Source organism: Mus musculus, chromosome 3 (assembly GCF_000001635.26).
Source record: "Mus musculus strain C57BL/6J chromosome 3, GRCm38.p6 C57BL/6J".
Lineage (NCBI taxonomy): Eukaryota > Metazoa > Chordata > Mammalia > Rodentia > Muridae > Mus > Mus musculus.
Window position 1 is genome coordinate 49637654 of NC_000069.6, and position 6476 is coordinate 49644129.

General features: G+C 40.6%; 1 pseudogene; it reads left to right on the forward strand.

The window, feature by feature from the left end:
• The first annotated feature begins 5822 nt into the window (after window positions 1–5822).
• On the forward strand, window positions 5823–6476 carry Gm29741 (annotated as a pseudogene).

Here is a 6476-nt window from a genome sequence, read left to right on the forward strand (position 1 = left end):
GCAAGTTCAGAGAATACTGCTGAACCAAGCATCCTGCAGTTTCACCTACAGGCTTATAGGCATACAAATATATTGTCTCAGTATCACGTAGGGAGATGTGCTCCTCGCCTGTAGTTTTGGGTCAGGTGTCTATGCTAAGAGAAGAGCCCTTGGGTTCAGCAAACACAGCTTTTCTATGAGATACAGCTTTCTCTTCAAACACATAAGATGTTCCCACTGAATTATGTTCCCACTGGGCTTTAGCTATGGGTGTAACGGTCAAAAATAGCAGTGGAGTAGACAAGCTAGAAAAGATAAACAACAGCCAAGCTTGTGTTCTTCTTTTCCTGTTTTTTTTTTTCAAACAATAGGAAGCAATCTTGAAGATGATCTTCTTATGCACCCTGCCTGTGCTCTTCGTTGTTCACTAATGAGCAACATATTTGCTAAACATGATGTGTACCCCTAAAACAGCATCAAGACTTCCATTGCCATGGGCTTAAATGGAAAGCATTTAAATGCAATGCCACCAAACTAAATCTGAAATTGTTGGTTGCAATTTTTTTCCACACATCAAGCAAGCATGATCTGGTCTCAGACAGAACTACAACGTCAAGGGGAAATGGATGGAAAGTTAGTGTAGGGCAGGGGTGTGGATCAAACATATCAAAATTTTTCACCAAATTATTAGCACAGTGGCAAAATGCCAGCAGTTGGTAAGATAGCTCAGAGAGTTCAACTGTTCACCATGAAAGTTTGAGGACTTGAGTTCATGCATGCCTGGGACCCTGTAAAGGAAGGAAAGAATCAAATCTGCATGTTGTCATCAAACTCCGAGCACATGGCATGGCATGAGCATCCACAAGTGAAAACACACACACATACACACAAACACACACAAATGCAAACACACAAAAACTGGTACATATACATGTGCAAAAACACATTTACACAGAATGATAAAACAATGGATTAAAAATGAAATACAAGTTTTTATTTTTTTATAAAATATATTTTTAACCTACCAACAGATATTACTATTCACAACCACTACTTTGTATTTCCCAATCTTCTCATTTTTAGAAACAATCTTTATACTATATATTTTGAAACTGTTTCTCCTACCTCCTACCAGATCCTCCCTACCCACCCAACTTATGTTCTCTCAATGTTCATCTGCCCCCGCCATCACTGTGTGTTTGTGTCTGTCTCCCTTTCTTTCTCCATCTCTCTGTGTGTTTCATTTAAAAAAAAAACAACCAAAAATGAATACACACACACACACACACACACACACACTAAAACAAAAACAAAAATGAGAAGCAAACAACACGTCAAAAACAGAATCAAAACAAACAAGCAAAAGACCAGTAAGATAATATATGGCAAAATAAAAGAAAAAGCACACTTACTCCCATGTAAACAAAACCAAACACAGCAGGGAGTCCATGCATTTGTTGGGCAACTAATCCTGGGCATGAAGCCCACTCTGGATACTGCTTAACATACCCAGTGATGCTTCATTGCAGAAACCTAAATTTTCCCTTTAAGCAGGTATGAATTGAAAAGTGCCTCTTTGTTAAGGATGGAGGCTCACGTCTACTTCCTCATCTCAGTGCAGGGGCCTTCTTTGACTTGAGCATGTACAATCCCTGTGCATGCTGCACTCTGGAAGATATTGTTCCCCTAAGATCATCCATCACCTCTGGTTCTTAACAATCTTTTGCCTCCTCTTGACCCCACAGTGCCTTGAGCCTTGAGTGAAGAAGTTTGGTGAAGATATCACATTTAGAGCTCCATAGCCTCTCACCCTCTCCATGCTGTCCCCTTGTAGTTAAAGTGACATATACATTTTAGAGCTGTTCACAGAACTCTTTTGTTTCTGAGACATCCACCTGGTAACGCAAATGAGCAGAATAATCACCAAGGTTCTCTGAAATCATCTTTTAGGGCTATAAGCCAATGTCCCTTTTTGAGCTTAAAGATGTTAGATCTTAAAGGCAAACTCAAAATCAGTAACAGCATTTGATTTTTTTTGTCATGTCTGCAGATTTGTAGAATTCATATAGAGGTGACAACTCTGTGCTGTGCTCTGTGAACATGTAAATACTTAGAAATATTGATCTCTGAAACTCCAAAGTTTCTGCAAGGCAAAAGACACCGTCAATAAGACAAAAAGACCACCAACAGATTGGGAAAGGATCTTTACCTATCCTAAATCAGATAGGGGACTAATATCCAACATATATAAAGAACTCAAGAAGGTGGACTTCAGAATATCAAATAACCCCATTAAAAAATGGGGCTCAGAACTGAACAAAGAATTCTCACCTGAGGAATACCGAATGGCAGAGAAGCACTTGAAAAAATGCTCAACATCCTTAATCATCAGGGAAATGCAAATCAAAACAACCCTGAGATTCCACCTCACACCAGTCAGAATGGCTAAGATCAAAAATTCAGGTGACAGCAGATGCTGGCGTGGATGTGGAGAAAGAGGAACACTCCTCCATTGTTGGTGGGATTGCAGGCTTGTACAACCACTCTGGAAATCCGTCTGGCGGTTCCTCAGAAAACTGGACATAGTACTACCGGAGGATCCAGCAATACCGCTCCTGGGCATATATCCAGAAGATGCCCCAACAGGTAAGAAGGACACATGCTCCACTATGTTCATAGCAGCCTTATTTATAATAGCTAGAAGCTGGAAAGAACCTAGATGCCCCTCAACAGAGGAATGGATACAGAAAATGTGGTACATCTACACAATGGAGTACTACTCAGCTATTAAAAAGAATGAATTTATGAAATTCCTAGCCAAATGGATGGACCTGGAGGGCATCATACTGAGTGAGGTAACACATTCACAAAGAAACTCACACAATATGTATTCACTGATAAGTGGATATTAGCCCCAAACCTAGGATACCCAAGATATAAGATATAATTTGCTAAACACATGAAACTCAAGATGAATGAAGACTGAAGTGTGGACACTATGCCCCTTCTTAGATTTGGGAACAAAACACCCATGGAAGGAGTCACAGAGACAAAGTTTGGAGCTGAGATGAAAGGATGGACCATGTAGAGACTGCCATATCCAGGGATCTACCCCATAATCAGCATCCAAACGCTGACACCATTGCATACACTAGCAAGATTTTATCGAAAGGACTCAGATGTAGCTGTCTCTTGTGAGACTATGCCGGGGCCTAGCAAACACAGAAGTGGATGCTCACAGTCAGCTAATGGATGGATCATAGGGCTCCCAATGGAGGAGCTAGAGAAAGTAGCCAAGGAGCTAAAGGGATCTGCAACCCTATAGGTGGAACAACATTATGAACTAACCAGTACCCCGGAGCTCTTGACTCTAGCTGCATATATATCAAAAGATGGCCTAGTCGGCCATCACTGGAAAGAGAGGCCCATTGGACTTGCAAACTTTATATGCCCCAGTACAGGGGAACACCAGGGCCAAAAAGGGGGAGTGGGTGGGCAGGGGAGTGGGGGTGGGTGGATATGGGGGACTTTTGGTATTGCATTGGAAATGTAAATGAGTTAAATACCTAATAAAAAATGGAAAAAAAAAAAGAAATATTGATCTCAGTTACGTGAAAAGATCATATGAAAATCTTTCAACTATTTTAATTGGCTTTGGTATAGGAGTTAGTCAATTGCCCCTTTTCTTTGCAAGCATAGATTATATCTTTGTCTAGCAGAGGCAAATGTCCACTTAACACTCAACTGAGATGGCATGAGTAACAAAAAGACCCGAAGGTTTTGTTTTCCAGTTTTCTTTGGCTAATCAGGATACATTTATTCTGGAGAATATTCTGAATAAAATATTTTTTCTTCAAAGCATGAGTTTAGAGCAGCTGCTTTTCATGGTACACACCTGCAAGGTATTACGGAATGATGTGTTTTTAAAAGGAGTGCTTCAAAATCCTATGTTCAATTTGTGCCTCCCAGCTCAGACTCACTCTCTGCCTGCTGTGTGTTCAGCAGGCCCTGCTTACTGTCTCCCTGACCCTGGTTGCCTAGTTACAAAATCCTCTTTGTGATTTGTGAGATGCTCATCCTGATTGAGAGCAATGGATTTATTTATTTTTTTCCTAAAGTAAACTTAAGAGAGTTTCTATTTCAGAGTGGAACATATTAAAACCAGTAAACCTTGCCAAATTTAGACATGTAGTTCCCACGGAGAAAACTTATCAACTAGAGTTTTTGTCTCTTCCAAATTCTTTCTGGTCAATAGGGCCAAGAGTTTCCTTCTGGTTCTACAGAAAAGTAACTTCACGTAGCTCCTAAAAAAGGATAGATTATAAAATCAAGTTTAAATATAAAAATACATTACAAAAATTTAGTATATTTTAAGTGGATTGAGCATCTCTCTAGTTTTCTCATTGTTTCTATAAATGAACTTGAGAGAAAATACATTGTAAGTAAATTGCCAGGTTGAAACATTTCAAATAATACGTTTTTTGTTTTGTTAATTAACACAGTGCATTTCAAATTTCAAGCCACATAGCTCTGTGCTAGTGTCCAAGCAAACTGCTTATCAAACAAGTATTTATAGAAACCACTTATCTATCTAATTTTTTCTAAGGCATTTTTTTTACCACTAACAAATTCAAGTGGAGTTAATGCACAGTTTCATGATGATTTCTGTGGATCACAAACACACTAATATAGTAGTGATTGTTGATTACAAGAGTTTGGGTGCAATAACTCTGAAGATTTCTTAAAGAGATGCCAACTGGCAAGCGGAGCTAAGTACCACAGTCCAGTTCTGAAATAACTAGCCCATTATGTCATAGGCTCCGCTTGCTCCTCTGACACTTGAGCGTGTACACCCACTGCAGTCAGGATAATTGGTACCAGCTGTTTAACTGTTGATCTTTTTTCTTTTAACTTTGGCCAGGAGCCAAGCTGACTTAAAAGCCAGGATTCTAAAAAGAGCCTGAAGACTCCTGCCAATGTATATGTATGTTTTTGTTTCAAGCTGCCTTGCTGGAGTAGTTCATTCCAAGGCCATGATGGAGAAAAGACAGTAACACAGATGCAAGTGAAAATAGGCTGTCTAGCTTCTAAGAGTCAGAGGGAAGCCAAAATGTGTGACTCAAACATCTCATTTTTCCACTCTTTTCTTTCCAGAGCAACAGTTTCCACTCACTGGTGTGACCAGCAATTTGTTTTTATCCTCCAGATATTTTCTGTAACAGAGTTTTGTGGTGAATGTGAATAATGGGTTCAGGGTCTTAAAAATGTAGTTTCCTCCTCTTTTTATTTATTTATTTTTTTTGTCAAGCCATTGAAGAAAAATTTATCTTGACAACCAGCAAATATGAAACAATATCCTTCCCCTAATCCCTAAAGTAATAGACCCAGAAAGGATAGGATCGGGTACCTGATGCCCCTGATAGAGTATGAGAAGTGTATTCAAAGATCCAAACAGAGTTAGTTACTAGAAAATGTGTATTGGTGGTGACCTTCTCAACTACTACTTAAAGCAACTGCTTTGTAAAACATCATAGTTAAAACAAACTGTAAAATTCTAATTATTAAAAGTATGATAAAGCATTAAACTGGATTTTAGTGTTCTGATAGTATTCAAGTTTCATTTCGGGTAATAGTAAAATCCTAGTTGTAAGAAAATTATTAGAGCATCTTCAGAAAGTTAGAAAAGTGGGTGGGTGGGTTGGTGGGGGAGCTCCCTCCTGGAAGCAGGGTGGAGGGAGGATGGGATAGGGGGTTTGAAGAGGGGAAACAGGGAAGGGGGATGCCATTCGTAATGTAAATAAATAAAATAATGTATAAAAATATAGAAAACGAAAAGGAATAACATGGCAACAGGAAAATCAAATCGTTGTAAAGGTTGAAAACACAGATATGAGTAGAAAAATCAGGGAACTAATGCAAATATTTTCAGAGTCTGAGAAAAGAAAGAAATGTTAAAAATAATATGAAGGGCGGTGGGCAGCCTCTGACCGAAACTGGGCCTCAACCAGATGGTGGTGGTGAGGCACAGCTGCCAGCCCTGGGGCTCGATCCTCCGGCTGTTCGGGCGGCCTGGGAAGTGGCTTTGCTGCGCTGCTCTTCCTGGGCCCTTCTTGGGTTGTGTATGGGACCAACTATCGCCAAACCATCTTCATATTTATCAGCAGTTCTGGCGGTGAGCAAATCAACCAGGTGGCCCTGGAGGCCTGGCGCAGCCTCGGGGACAGGGAAGATATCAGCCTACAGGAGGTGGAGCCAGTAATCTCCCGAGCTGTGATGGATAACCCTCAGCATGGCTTCTGGCGGTCTGGCATCATGGAGGAGCACCTGCTGGATGCTGTGGTGCCCTTCCTCCCACTCCGGCAGCATCACGTGTGCCACTGTGTACTCAAGTGGTTCAGGCTGTGCTGGACAGTACCACCTACTTCCCTGAGGTAGAACAGCTCTTCTCCTCCAATAGCTGCAAGACAGTGGCCTCCCGACTCACATTTTTCCTCTGA